Source organism: Leptosomus discolor, unplaced genomic scaffold (genome assembly GCF_034619465.1).
Source record: "Leptosomus discolor isolate bLepDis1 unplaced genomic scaffold, bLepDis1.hap2 HAP2_SCAFFOLD_28, whole genome shotgun sequence".
NCBI lineage: Eukaryota > Metazoa > Chordata > Aves > Leptosomiformes > Leptosomidae > Leptosomus > Leptosomus discolor.
Window position 1 is genome coordinate 428,668 of NW_028237857.1, and position 15,313 is coordinate 443,980.

Consider the following 15,313-nt stretch of genomic DNA (forward strand, 5'->3'; position numbering starts at 1 on the left):
TATATTCTATTACCATCTTCAGGAGCTGTTGAGACCAGGTGGGGCGGTGCTCCCTGCCTCCCCCCCTCTGGACTATCTCCTGTTACTGGGCACAACAATGCCTTATCGCCTGACCCATCGGTAACTCGCTCCTGGGCTATCTCCTGTTCATGGCCCATCAAGGAACTGCCTCACGACTCCCCATCCCATTGTGAGATGCTCCGCCCGGGGAGGGGGGGGGGAAGGAGCCAAGCAGTCCATGCCAAATAAAAACGGAGATTTTGAACACCCTAGCAGCCTTTCTTCCACTGGATTCCCAGAGGAGCTTTTCCCCCCACTGGAGTTCCAGAGGACGAGAGCTACCTGCCGACCACTGGACCTTCGGAGGAAGACCAGACTCTTTTACCTGATTGCTGCTTCCACAGAACTACACCCATCGCTTCAGGAGGACTGCAGCCAGCATCTTATCGGACTGCTACTGCCACCCTAACAGGGTGTCAGGTTGTATTCCTGACTCTGTCAGTATAAACCAGTGGGTTGTTTGTTTTTTTCCCTGCCTTGTGTTATGTATATATATATTAGTAAAGAACTGTTATTCCTATTCCCCATATCTTTGCCTGAAGGCCCGTTAATTTCAAAATTATAATAGTTTGGAGGGAAGGGGGTTGCACTCTCCATTTCAAGGGAGGCTCCTGCCTTCCTCCACAGACACCTGTCTTTTTCAAACCAAGACAGATTTTGGCGCCCAACGTGGGGCTCGAGGGCATCGAGAGATAAAGGAATAACGGTTTTTGTGCATTGGATATAGATTCCTTGTTAAGTGGCATCATGTGGGCTAGCTTATCCCGGTTCTTGTGGCATGTGGTGGTGGCTGTATTTCTCCCATTTGCAGGCCCTTATCTAAACATGGGTCCTATAACTAAGGCTACCGTGACTGTTATCCAGTTTGTTTTATGGATTAATAAGGTGAGGAATTCATGGCTTATTAACTTCCTCTGGAAGGCGGGCACATGGATTCGGAGCTATCAAACACTAAATGTATGCTTTTGATGTTACTTTAATAATGGTACCTACTGTGAGGAAATGACACCGGGAGAAACTTTCTCCCGACCCCTAACCCAGCTCTTTGGGTCTACTCCACCAGTTTTCAAAGGATTCAGAGCTTTCCTAAGTGCTAATGATATCATACAGTGGCTAGTGTTGCTGATAATCCTGTTTTATTCAGTATTCAGAGATCAGGGGAGATTGGCTTGGATAACTACCCTGACTAGGAATGCTGCTCCAGAATCTGACCCTGCCTCACAGCTCACATCAGAAATGAACCACTCGGATTGGGTGAAGGAGATACGTGAGATGGGCCAGATGCTGAAGGAGTGCATTCTCTCAGCTGCTGGGAATCCCTCCTCCTGCCTTGAAGAGGGAGAGTCTAATGGTGCAGCAGTAGAACCCACAGACGTTACAACCGTCCAGGTTCCAGCTGAAACGCAAGGGCAGTCAGAGCCAGCAGCAGTCGCCCCTGTGGAAACGAGGAAATCTAAGATGAAATCAGACCACTCAGTTAAGAAAGGAGGGCCCTCAGAACCTGCAGGCGAGCCAGTGGTTGAGATACTCACCGAGTCCCTGACGTATGACAGTCTCCGTAATCTGCACAAAGACATCGTACGGCGGGGGCGTGAGGCTTTTACAACCTGGTTACTTCGGGTCTGGGATCTTATGGGTACGGGTGTGCAACTGGATGGCAGTGAGGCAAGGAATTTGGGACCCTTGACTCAGGACTCAGGTGTCAATCTGGTATTTGTAAGGGAGCCGGGGACCCTTTCCCTCTGGGAGCGGCTTTTAATGAGTGTGAGAGAGAGGTTTGTCCACAGAGAGAGAATGCAGGAGCACCATCATAGAATGCGCTGGAAGACCCTTGAGGAAGGGATCCAGCAGCTGAGAGAAGTGGCAGTATTGGAGGTACTCTTTGGGAGGGATGGACAGCATGGTAACGACCCTGACAAAGTCAGGTGCACAGGGCAAATGTTGTGGAATCTGGCAAATCTAGGGCCATCTGAATACTCCACCTTCATTGCAATGATTAATGCAGATAACGACCGAGAGACAGTGGGTTCTGTCACGAGCAAGCTTAGAAATTTTGAAAGCATGATCAATGGCCCAATGCAGGCTAACGTTTCTGCTGTGATTAAGAGCCTACAAGAGGAGATGAGGGAAATAAAGGAGGAGGTGAGGAGGAGCAGTTCCCATTTGGCACCGGTACAAGTCACAGGCCCCAAAGTCGGAGCCCAACGTCCCCCAGCTAGAGGGAGAGGGTACACCCCACGAGCTGAGCTATGGTACTTCCTGCGCGACCATGGGGAAGACATGGGAAGGTGGGATGGGAAACCCACTTCTGTCCTGGCAGCACGGGTGCGTCAACTCAAGGAGGGAAACACTAACCGGGGGAGTAACACTAAAGTGAAGGTAGCCTCAACCTCCCAGGACCGAGCTGCCAGATATTACAGAAGGGAGGATGATCTGACAGATCCCCTTGAAGGAACCTCTAGTATGTATGTCCAGGAAGGGAATGGTAACCAGTGCTAGAGGGGCCCTGCCTCTAGCCAGGGAGAGGCACGGGAAAACCGGATATTTTGGACGGTGTGGATCCGATGGCCTGGCACGTCAGAGCCACAAAAATACAAAGCGTTAGTTGATACTGGTGCGCAGTGTACCCTAATGCCATCGGGACATGTGGGGGCAGAACCTGTTTCCATTGCCGGGGTAACGGGGGGATCGCAGCAATTGACTCTGTTGGAAGCCGAGGTGAGCCTTACTGGGAAGAAGTGGCAGAAACATCCGATTGTGACTGGCCCAGAGGCCCCGTGCATTCTGGGCATAGACTTCCTCCGGAACGGCTATTACAAGGACCCAAAAGGTCTCAGGTGGGCATTTGGGATAGCTGCTGTGGAGGCAGAGAGCATTAGGCAATTGAACACCTTGCCCGGACTATCAGAAAACCCATCTGCAGTAGGACTCTTGAAGGTGGAAGAGCAACAAGTGCCAATTGCCACCTCGACAGTGCACCGCCGGCAGTATCGGACGAATCGAGATGCCGTGATCCCCATCCACAAAATGATCCGCGAGCTGGAGAGTCAAGGGGTGGTCAGCAAGACCCACTCACCCTTCAACAGCCCCATTTGGCCTGTGCGCAAGTCTGACGGAGAATGGAGATTGACTGTGGACTATCGTGGCTTGAATGAAGTGACTCCACCGTTGAGCGCTGCCGTGCCGGACATGCTGGAACTCCAGTACGAGCTGGAGTCCAAGGCAGCAAAGTGGTATGCCACTATTGACATTGCCAATGCTTTTTTCTCCATTCCTCTGGCAGCAGAATGTAGGCCTCAGTTTGCCTTCACCTGGAGGGGCGTACAGTACACCTGGAACCGACTGCCCCAGGGGTGGAAGCACAGTCCCACCATCTGCCATGGACTGATCCAGGCTGCACTGGAAAAGGGTGAAGCTCCGGAACATCTGCAGTACATCGATGACATCATTGTGGGGGGGGAACACAGCAAAGGAAGTATTTGGGAAAGGAGAGAAGATCATCCAGATTCTCCTGGAAGCTGGTTTTGCCATCAAGAAGAGCAAAGTCAAGGGACCTGCCCGAGAGATCCAGTTCCTGGGGGTAAAGTGGCAAGACGGACGGCGTCAGATCCCCACCGAGGTCATCAATAAGATCGCTGCGATGTCTCCACCAACCAGCAAGAAGGAAACACAGGCTTTCCTAGGCGCCATAGGTTTTTGGAGAATGCACATTCCTGAGTACAGCCAGATTGTGAGCCCTCTGTACCTGGTTACCCGCAAGAAGAACGATTTCCACTGGGGCCCTGAACAGCAACAAGCTTTTGCCCAAATCAAGCGGGAGATCGCTCATGCGCTAGCCCTTGGCCCAGTCAGGACGGGACCAGAGGTGAGGAACGTGCTCTACTCTGCGGCCGGGAACAATGGTTTGTCCTGGAGCCTTTGGCAGAAGGTGCCTGGAGAGACTCGTGGCCGACCACTGGGATTCTGGAGTCGAAGTTATAGAGGGTCTGAGGCCAACTACACTCCCACAGAGAAGGAAATCCTAGCAGCCTATGAAGGAGTCCAAGCTGCCTCGGAAGTGATTGGCACCGAAGCACAACTCCTCCTGGCACCCCGACTACCGGTGCTGGGGTGGATGTTTAAAGGAAAGGTTCCCTCCACCCACCACGCCACTGACGCCACATGGAGCAAATGGATTGCCCTCATCACACAACGCGCCCGTATTGGAAACCCAAATCGCCCTGGGATTTTGGAGATCATTACGAACTGGCCGGAAGGTGAAGACTTTGGCCTCACTGACGAAGAGGAGCAGGAACAAGTGACGCGGGCTGAAGAAGCTCCACCGTACAACCAACTACCAGCAGAGGAAACACGATATGCTCTTTTCACTGCCGGTTCCTGTCGCATCGTAGGGATGAACCGGAAGTGGAAAGCAGCCGTATGGAGCCCCACACGACAGGTCGCACAAGCTACTGAAGGAGAAGGTGGATCAAGTCAACTTGCTGAACTCAAAGCCGTTCAACTAGCCCTGGACATTGCTGAAAGAGAGAAGTGGCCAAAGCTCTACCTTTATACTGATTCGTGGATGGTAGCCAATGCTCTGTGGGGCTGGCTGGAAAGGTGGAAAAAGGCCAACTGGCAGCGTAGGGGAAAACCAATTTGGGCTGCTGATGAGTGGAAAGATATTGCCACTCGGGTAAAGAAGCTACCTGTGAGGGTCCGTCATGTAGATGCTCATGTCCCCAGGAGTCGGGCTAATGAAGAACATCGTAACAATGAACAGGTAGATCAGGCTGCAAAAATAGAGGTGTCCCAGATAGACTTGGATTGGCAACATAAAGGAGAGTTGTTCTTAGCTCGATGGGCCCATGATGCCTCAGGCCATCAAGGCAGAGAGGCCACTTATAAATGGGCACGGGACCGAGGGGTGGATCTAACCATGAACAGTATCTCCCAGGTTATCCAAGACTGTGAGACCTGCGCTGCGATCAAGCAGGCCAAGCGGGTGAAGCCTCTGTGGTACGGCGGACGATGGTCGAAGTACAGGTATGGGGAAGCCTGGCAAATTGACTACATCGCTCTTCCCCAAACCCGTCAAGGCAAGCGCTACGTGCTGACCATGGTGGAAGCAACCACTGGGTGGCTGGAGACCTACCCTGTGCCTCATGCTACCGCCCGGAACACCATCTTGGGCCTGGAAAAGCAAGTTCTTTGGAGACATGGCACCCCTGAGAGAATCGAGTCAGACAACGGGACACATTTCAAGAATAGCCTCATAAGCACTTGGGCCAGAGAACATGGAATCGAATGGATATATCATATCCCTTATCATGCACCAGCTGCCGGGAAAGTTGAACGGTGCAATGGGCTACTTAAGACTACCCTAAAAGCACTTGGAGGAGGGACTTTCAAAAATTGGGAACTGAACTTAGCAAAGGCCACCTGGATGGTCAATACCCGAGGGTCCATCAATCGAGCTGGTCCTGCCCAGTCTGGACCCTTGCACACAGTGGACGGAGATAAAGTCCCTGTGGTACACACGAGAGGTATGTTAGGAAAGACTGTTTGGATTAATCCCACATCAGGCAAAGGCACACCCCTCCGTGGGGTTGTTTTTGCTCAAGGACCTGGTTACACTTGGTGGGTAATGCAGAAAAATGGGGAAACCCGTTGTGTACCACAAGGAGACCTAATTTTAAGTGAGAACTCTGTGTAAGGTTTCATTGTGTATATATGTATCTGTAAGGGGGCATTGGGTTGGGTACGGTGTAGATGGTAATAGAATAAGGGGTGGATTATGTCCTGGGTTACAGTGTAAAATGTGCCAAAAGAAAAAAAATATATTCTATTACCATCTTCAGGAGCTGTTGAGACCAGGTGGGGCGGTGCTCCCTGCCTCCCCCCCTCTGGACTATCTCCTGTTACTGGGCACAACAATGCCTTATCGCCTGACCCATCGGTAACTCGCTCCTGGGCTATCTCCTGTTCATGGCCCATCAAGGAACTGCCTCACGACTCCCCATCCCATTGTGAGATGCTCCGCCCGGGGAGGGGGGGGGAAGGAGCCAAGCAGTCCATGCCAAATAAAAACGGAGATTTTGAACACCCTAGCAGCCTTTCTTCCACTGGATTCCCAGAGGAGCTTTTCCCCCCACTGGAGTTCCAGAGGACGAGAGCTACCTGCCGACCACTGGACCTTCGGAGGAAGACCAGACTCTTTTACCTGATTGCTGCTTCCACAGAACTACACCCATCGCTTCAGGAGGACTGCAGCCAGCATCTTATCGGACTGCTACTGCCACCCTAACAGGGTGTCAGGTTGTATTCCTGACTCTGTCAGTATAAACCAGTGGGTTGTTTGTTTTTTTCCCTGCCTTGTGTTATGTATATATATATTAGTAAAGAACTGTTATTCTTATTCCCCATATCTTTGCCTGAAGGCCCGTTAATTTCAAAATTATAATAGTTTGGAGGGAAGGGGGTTGCACTCTCCATTTCAAGGGAGGCTCCTGCCTTCCTCCACAGACACCTGTCTTTTTCAAACCAAGACAGATTTTGGCGCCCAACGTGGGGCTCGAGGGCATCGAGAGATAAAGGAATAACGGTTTTTGTGCATTGGATATAGATTCCTTGTTAAGTGGCATCATGTGGGCTAGCTTATCCCGGTTCGTGTGGCATGTGGTGGTGGCTGTATTTCTCCCATTTGCAGGCCCTTATCTAAACATGGGTCCTATAACTAAGGCTACCGTGACTGTTATCCAGTTTGTTTTATGGATTAATAAGGTGAGGAATTCATGGCTTATTAACTTCCTCTGGAAGGCGGGCACATGGATTCGGAGCTATCAAACACTAAATGTATGCTTTTGGGGTTACTTTAATAATGGTACCTACTGTGAGGAAATGACACCGGGAGAAACTTTCTCCCAACCCCTAACCCAGCTCTTTGGGTCTACTCCACCAGTTTTCGAAGGATTCAGAGCTTTCCTAAGTGCTAATGATATCATACAGTGGCTAGTGTTGCTGATAATCCTGTTTTATTCAGTATTCAGAGATCAGGGGAGATTGGCTTGGATAACTACCCTGACTAGGAATGCTGCTCCAGAATCTGACCCTGCCTCACAGCTCACATCAGAAATGAACCACTCGGATTGGGTGAAGGAGATACGTGAGATGGGCCAGATGCTGAAGGAGTGCATTCTCTCAGCTGCTGGGAATCCCTCCTCCTGCCTTGAAGAGGGAGAGTCTAATGGTGCAGCAGTAGAACCCACAGACGTTACAACCGTCCAGGTTCCAGCTGAAACGCAAGGGCAGTCAGAGCCAGCAGCAGTCGCCCCTGTGGAAACGAGGAAATCTAAGATGAAATCAGACCACTCAGTTAAGAAAGGAGGGCCCTCAGAACCTGCAGGCGAGCCAGTGGTTGAGATACTCACCGAGTCCCTGACGTATGACAGTCTCCGTAATCTGCACAAAGACATCGTACGGCGGGGGCGTGAGGCTTTTACAACCTGGTTACTTCGGGTCTGGGATCTTATGGGTACGGGTGTGCAACTGGATGGCAGTGAGGCAAGGAATTTGGGACCCTTGACTCAGGACTCAGGTGTCAATCTGGTATTTGTAAGGGAGCCGGGGACCCTTTCCCTCTGGGAGCGGCTTTTAATGAGTGTGAGAGAGAGGTTTGTCCACAGAGAGAGAATGCAGGAGCACCATCATAGAATGCGCTGGAAGACCCTTGAGGAAGGGATCCAGCAGCTGAGAGAAGTGGCAGTATTGGAGGTACTCTTTGGGAGGGATGGACAGCATGGTAACGACCCTGACAAAGTCAGGTGCACAGGGCAAATGTTGTGGAATCTGGCAAATCTAGGGCCATCTGAATACTCCACCTTCATTGCAATGATTAATGCAGATAACGACCGAGAGACAGTGGGTTCTGTCACGAGCAAGCTTAGAAATTTTGAAAGCATGATCAATGGCCCAATGCAGGCTAACGTTTCTGCTGTGATTAAGAGCCTACAAGAGGAGATGAGGGAAATAAAGGAGGAGGTGAGGAGGAGCAGTTCCCATTTGGCACCGGTACAAGTCACAGGCCCCAAAGTCGGAGCCCAACGTCCCCCAGCTAGAGGGAGAGGGTACACCCCACGAGCTGAGCTATGGTACTTCCTGCGCGACCATGGGGAAGACATGGGAAGGTGGGATGGGAAACCCACTTCTGTCCTGGCAGCACGGGTGCGTCAACTCAAGGAGGGAAACACTAACCGGGGGAGTAACACTAAAGTGAAGGTAGCCTCAACCTCCCAGGACCGAGCTGCCAGATATTACAGAAGGGAGGATGATCTGACAGATCCCCTTGAAGGAACCTCTAGTATGTATGTCCAGGAAGGGAATGGTAACCAGTGCTAGAGGGGCCCTGCCTCTAGCCAGGGAGAGGCACGGGAAAACCGGATATTTTGGACGGTGTGGATCCGATGGCCTGGCACGTCAGAGCCACAAAAATACAAAGCGTTAGTTGATACTGGTGCGCAGTGTACCCTAATGCCATCGGGACATGTGGGGGCAGAACCTGTTTCCATTGCCGGGGTAACGGGGGGATCGCAGCAATTGACTCTGTTGGAAGCCGAGGTGAGCCTTACTGGGAAGGAGTGGCAGAAACATCCGATTGTGACTGGCCCAGAGGCCCCGTGCATTCTGGGCATAGACTTCCTCCGGAACGGCTATTACAAGGACCCAAAAGGTCTCAGGTGGGCATTTGGGATAGCTGCTGTGGAGGCAGAGAGCATTAGGCAATTGAACACCTTGCCCGGACTATCAGAAAACCCATCTGCAGTAGGACTCTTGAAGGTGGAAGAGCAACAAGTGCCAATTGCCACCTCGACAGTGCACCGCCGGCAGTATCGGACGAATCGAGATGCCGTGATCCCCATCCACAAAATGATCCGCGAGCTGGAGAGTCAAGGGGTGGTCAGCAAGACCCACTCACCCTTCAACAGCCCCATTTGGCCTGTGCGCAAGTCTGACGGAGAATGGAGATTGACTGTGGACTATCGTGGCTTGAATGAAGTGACTCCACCGTTGAGCGCTGCCGTGCCGGACATGCTGGAACTCCAGTACGAGCTGGAGTCCAAGGCAGCAAAGTGGTATGCCACTATTGACATTGCCAATGCTTTTTTCTCCATTCCTCTGGCAGCAGAATGTAGGCCTCAGTTTGCCTTCACCTGGAGGGGCGTACAGTACACCTGGAACCGACTGCCCCAGGGGTGGAAGCACAGTCCCACCATCTGCCATGGACTGATCCAGGCTGCACTGGAAAAGAGTGAAGCTCCGGAACATCTGCAGTACATCGATGACATCATTGTGGGGGGGGAACACAGCAAAGGAAGTATTTGGGAAAGGAGAGAAGATCATCCAGATTCTCCTGGAAGCTGGTTTTGCCATCAAGAAGAGCAAAGTCAAGGGACCTGCCCGAGAGATCCAGTTCCTGGGGGTAAAGTGGCAAGACGGACGGCGTCAGATCCCCACCGAGGTCATCAATAAGATCGCTGCGATGTCTCCACCAACCAGCAAGAAGGAAACACAGGCTTTCCTAGGCGCCATAGGTTTTTGGAGAATGCACATTCCTGAGTACAGCCAGATTGTGAGCCCTCTGTACCTGGTTACCAGCAAGAAGAACGATTTCCACTGGGGCCCTGAACAGCAACAAGCTTTTGCCCAAATCAAGCGGGAGATCGCTCATGCGCTAGCCCTTGGCCCAGTCAGGACGGGACCAGAGGTGAGGAACGTGCTCTACTCTGCGGCCGGGAACAATGGTTTGTCCTGGAGCCTTTGGCAGAAGGTGCCTGGAGAGACTCGTGGCCGACCACTGGGATTCTGGAGTCGAAGTTATAGAGGGTCTGAGGCCAACTACACTCCCACAGAGAAGGAAATCCTAGCAGCCTATGAAGGAGTCCAAGCTGCCTCGGAAGTGATTGGCACCGAAGCACAACTCCTCCTGGCACCCCGACTACCGGTGCTGGGGTGGATGTTTAAAGGAAAGGTTCCCTCCACCCACCACGCCACTGACGCCACATGGAGCAAATGGATTGCCCTCATCACACAACGCGCCCGTATTGGAAACCCAAATCGCCCTGGGATTTTGGAGATCGTTACGAACTGGCCGGAAGGTGAAGACTTTGGCCTCACTGACGAAGAGGAGCAGGAACAAGTGACGCGGGCTGAAGAAGCTCCACCGTACAACCAACTACCAGCAGAGGAAACACGATATGCTCTTTTCACTGCCGGTTCCTGTCGCATCGTAGGGATGAACCGGAAGTGGAAAGCAGCCGTATGGAGCCCCACACGACAGGTCGCACAAGCTACTGAAGGAGAAGGTGGATCAAGTCAACTTGCTGAACTCAAAGCCGTTCAACTAGCCCTGGACATTGCTGAAAGAGAGAAGTGGCCAAAGCTCTACCTTTATACTGATTCGTGGATGGTAGCCAATGCTCTGTGGGGCTGGCTGGAAAGGTGGAAAAAGGCCAACTGGCAGCGTAGGGGAAAACCAATTTGGGCTGCTGATGAGTGGAAAGATATTGCCACTCGGGTAAAGAAGCTACCTGTGAGGGTCCGTCATGTAGATGCTCATGTCCCCAGGAGTCGGGCTAATGAAGAACATCGTAACAATGAACAGGTAGATCAGGCTGCAAAAATAGAGGTGTCCCAGATAGACTTGGATTGGCAACATAAAGGAGAGTTGTTCTTAGCTCGATGGGCCCATGATGCCTCAGGCCATCAAGGCAGAGAGGCCACTTATAAATGGGCACGGGACCGAGGGGTGGATCTAACCATGAACAGTATCTCCCAGGTTATCCAAGACTGTGAGACCTGCGCTGCGATCAAGCAGGCCAAGCGGGTGAAGCCTCTGTGGTACGGCGGACGATGGTCGAAGTACAGGTATGGGGAAGCCTGGCAAATTGACTACATCACTCTTCCCCAAACCCGTCAAGGCAAGCGCTACGTGCTGACCATGGTGGAAGCAACCACTGGGTGGCTGGAGACCTACCCTGTGCCTCATGCTACCGCCCGGAACACCATCTTGGGCCTGGAAAAGCAAGTTCTTTGGAGACATGGCACCCCTGAGAGAATCGAGTCAGACAACGGGACACATTTCAAGAATAGCCTCATAAGCACTTGGGCCAGAGAACATGGAATCGAATGGATATATCATATCCCTTATCATGCACCAGCTGCCGGGAAAGTTGAACGGTGCAATGGGCTGCTTAAGACTACCCTAAAAGCACTTGGAGGAGGGACTTTCAAAAATTGGGAACTGAACTTAGCAAAGGCCACCTGGATGGTCAATACCCGAGGGTCCATCAATCGAGCTGGTCCTGCCCAGTCTGGACCCTTACACACAGTGGACGGAGATAAAGTCCCTGTGGTACACACGAGAGGTATGTTAGGAAAGACTGTTTGGATTAATCCCACATCAGGCAAAGGCACACCCCTCCGTGGGGTTGTTTTTGCTCAAGGACCTGGTTACACTTGGTGGGTAATGCAGAAAAATGGGGAAACCCGTTGTGTACCACAAGGAGACCTAATTTTAAGTGAGAACTCTGTGTAAGGTTTCATTGTGTATATATGTATATATGTATCTGTAAGGGGGCATTGGGTTGGGTACGGTGTAGATGGTAATAGAATAAGGGGTGGATTATGTCCTGGGTTACAGTGTAAAATGTGCCAAAAGAAAAAAAATATATTCTATTACCATCTTCAGGAGCTGTTGAGACCAGGTGGGGCGGTGCTCCCTGCCTCCCCCCCTCTGGACTATCTCCTGTTACTGGGCACAACAATGCCTTATCGCCTGACTCATCGATAACTCGCTCCTGGGCTATCTCCTGTTCATGGCCCATCAAGGAACTGCCTCACGACTCCCCATCCCATTGTGAGATGCTCCGCCCGGGGAGGGGGGGGGAAGGAGCCAAGCAGTCCATGCCAAATAAAAACGGAGATTTTGAACACCCTAGCAGCCTTTCTTCCACTGGATTCCCAGAGGAGCTTTTCCCCCCACTGGAGTTCCAGAGGACGAGAGCTACCTGCCGACCACTGGACCTTCGGAGGAAGACCAGACTCTTTTACCTGATTGCTGCTTCCACAGAACTACACCCATCGCTTCAGGAGGACTGCAGCCAGCATCTTATCGGACTGCTACTGCCACCCTAACAGGGTGTCAGGTTGTATTCCTGACTCTGTCAGTATAAACCAGTGGGTTGTTTGTTTTTTTCCCTGCCTTGTGTTATGTATATATATATTAGTAAAGAACTGTTATTCTTATTCCCCATATCTTTGCCTGAAGGCCCGTTAATTTCAAAATTATAATAGTTTGGAGGGAAGGGGGTTGCACTCTCCATTTCAAGGGAGGCTCCTGCCTTCCTCCACAGACACCTGTCTTTTTCAAACCAAGACAGATTTTGGCGCCCAACGTGGGGCTCGAGGGCATCGAGAGATAAAGGAATAACGGTTTTTGTGCATTGGATATAGATTCCTTGTTAAGTGGCATCATGTGGGCTAGCTTATCCCGGTTCGTGTGGCATGTGGTGGTGGCTGTATTTCTCCCATTTGCAGGCCCTTATCTAAACATGGGTCCTATAACTAAGGCTACCGTGACTGTTATCCAGTTTGTTTTATGGATTAATAAGGTGAGGAATTCATGGCTTATTAACTTCCTCTGGAAGGCGGGCACATGGATTCGGAGCTATCAAACACTAAATGTATGCTTTTGGGGTTACTTTAATAATGGTACCTACTGTGAGGAAATGACACCGGGAGAAACTTTCTCCCAACCCCTAACCCAGCTCTTTGGGTCTACTCCACCAGTTTTCGAAGGATTCAGAGCTTTCCTAAGTGCTAATGATATCATACAGTGGCTAGTGTTGCTGATAATCCTGTTTTATTCAGTATTCAGAGATCAGGGGAGATTGGCTTGGATAACTACCCTGACTAGGAATGCTGCTCCAGAATCTGACCCTGCCTCACAGCTCACATCAGAAATGAACCACTCGGATTGGGTGAAGGAGATACGTGAGATGGGCCAGATGCTGAAGGAGTGCATTCTCTCAGCTGCTGGGAATCCCTCCTCCTGCCTTGAAGAGGGAGAGTCTAATGGTGCAGCAGTAGAACCCACAGACGTTACAACCGTCCAGGTTCCAGCTGAAACGCAAGGGCAGTCAGAGCCAGCAGCAGTCGCCCCTGTGGAAACGAGGAAATCTAAGATGAAATCAGACCACTCAGTTAAGAAAGGAGGGCCCTCAGAACCTGCAGGCGAGCCAGTGGTTGAGATACTCACCGAGTCCCTGACGTATGACAGTCTCCGTAATCTGCACAAAGACATCGTACGGCGGGGGCGTGAGGCTTTTACAACCTGGTTACTTCGGGTCTGGGATCTTATGGGTACGGGTGTGCAACTGGATGGCAGTGAGGCAAGGAATTTGGGACCCTTGACTCAGGACTCAGGTGTCAATCTGGTATTTGTAAGGGAGCCGGGGACCCTTTCCCTCTGGGAGCGGCTTTTAATGAGTGTGAGAGAGAGGTTTGTCCACAGAGAGAGAGTGCAGGAGCACCATCATAGAATGCGCTGGAAGACCCTTGAGGAAGGGATCCAGCAGCTGAGAGAAGTGGCAGTATTGGAGGTACTCTTTGGGAGGGATGGACAGCATGGTAACGACCCTGACAAAGTCAGGTGCACAGGGCAAATGTTGTGGAATCTGGCAAATCTAGGGCCATCTGAATACTCCACCTTCATTGCAATGATTAATGCAGATAACGACCGAGAGACAGTGGGTTCTGTCACGAGCAAGCTTAGAAATTTTGAAAGCATGATCAATGGCCCAATGCAGGCTAACGTTTCTGCTGTGATTAAGAGCCTACAAGAGGAGATGAGGGAAATAAAGGAGGAGGTGAGGAGGAGCAGTTCCCATTTGGCACCGGTACAAGTCACAGGCCCCAAAGTCGGAGCCCAACGTCCCCCAGCTAGAGGGAGAGGGTACACCCCACGAGCTGAGCTATGGTACTTCCTGCGCGACCATGGGGAAGACATGGGAAGGTGGGATGGGAAACCCACTTCTGTCCTGGCAGCACGGGTGCGTCAACTCAAGGAGGGAAACACTAACCGGGGGGGGTAACACTAAAGTGAAGGTAGCCTCAACCTCCCAGGACCGAGCTGCCAGATATTACAGAAGGGAGGATGATCTGACAGATCCCCTTGAAGGAACCTCTAGTATGTATGTCCAGGAAGGAAATGGTAACCAGTGCTAGAGGGGCCCTGCCTCTAGCCAGGGAGAGGCACGGGAAAACCGGATATTTTGGACGGTGTGGATCCGATGGCCTGGCACGTCAGAGCCACAAAAATACAAAGCGTTAGTTGATACTGGTGCGCAGTGTACCCTAATGCCATCGGGACATGTGGGGGCAGAACCTGTTTCCATTGCCGGGGTAACGGGGGGGATCGCAGCAATTGACTCTGTTGGAAGCCGAGGTGAGCCTTACTGGGAAGGAGTGGCAGAAACATCCGATTGTGACTGGCCCAGAGGCCCCGTGCATTCTGGGCATAGACTTCCTCCGGAACGGCTATTACAAGGACCCAAAAGGTCTCAGGTGGGCATTTGGGATAGCTGCTGTGGAGGCAGAGAGCATTAGGCAATTGAACACCTTGCCCGGACTATCAGAAAACCCATCTGCAGTAGGACTCTTGAAGGTGGAAGAGCAACAAGTGCCAATTGCCACCTCGACAGTGCACCGCCGGCAGTATCGGACGAATCGAGATGCCGTGATCCCCATCCACAAAATGATCCGCGAGCTGGAGAGTCAAGGGGTGGTCAGCAAGACCCACTCACCCTTCAACAGCCCCATTTGGCCTGTGCGCAAGTCTGACGGAGAATGGAGATTGACTGTGGACTATCGTGGCTTGAATGAAGTGACTCCACCGTTGAGCGCTGCCGTGCCGGACATGCTGGAACTCCAGTACGAGCTGGAGTCCAAGGCAGCAAAGTGGTATGCCACTATTGACATTGCCAATGCTTTTTTCTCCATTCCTCTGGCAGCAGAATGTAGGCCTCAGTTTGCCTTCACCTGGAGGGGCGTACAGTACACCTGGAACCGACTGCCCCAGGGGTGGAAGCACAGTCCCACCATCTGCCATGGACTGATCCAGGCTGCACTGGAAAAGGGTGAAGCTCCGGAACATCTGCAGTACATCGATGACATCATTGTGGGGGGGAAGAACACAGCAAAGGAAGTATTTGGGAAA